We start from the raw sequence: 634 nt of genomic DNA on the forward strand, positions 1-634 counted from the left end.
TGGGGCTCAGAAAAAGAAAATATGATTCCATCGAGTCTCCTATCTTTCTACTCCAGGACTTCTGTGAAGATCAAATGAGATAAGGCACTGGAAAATGCTTCACAGACATTTGGTTAAAGTGTAAAATGTTTGCACCTGGCTATAAAGCAAGTCATGTTCCTGGGCTGAAGAACTGCAAGGAGGCTAGTCGCTAGAGAGAGGAAGCTGGGCATTGCTACATGATGTCATTACCCTGCACCCACAGCCACCATTTCCAGGCTGGGCTGGGCTGTGTGCCGCATTTTGTGCTATGGGGTCTCAGCAGCATTGGCTGCAATTTGGTGGGGTGTCGCTCTGGGGTGGTAGTGGGACCTATTCCCCACTTGTGGAAGCTGAGTGTTGCTTTGTGGGTACCAGGCTCTTAGTGCCATTTTTCTGTAAACAGCCACGGCATGTCACAGCCACTCCTGCATTGAGTGTCCGCCCTCTGGCGGTCTGTGTGCATCATAGTGACTGCTCAGATGGTCAGGCACTTAGCATATTAGCCTTTTATATCTTATCTAATAAAAGGGAAACATGGTAATTGACATATGACCGCTACCCTTCCCATTGGCTAATCAGCGAGATATGCAAATTAACTGCCAGCCAAGATGGC

Source organism: Myotis davidii, unplaced genomic scaffold, assembly GCF_000327345.1.
Source record: "Myotis davidii unplaced genomic scaffold, ASM32734v1 scaffold597, whole genome shotgun sequence".
NCBI lineage: Eukaryota > Metazoa > Chordata > Mammalia > Chiroptera > Vespertilionidae > Myotis > Myotis davidii.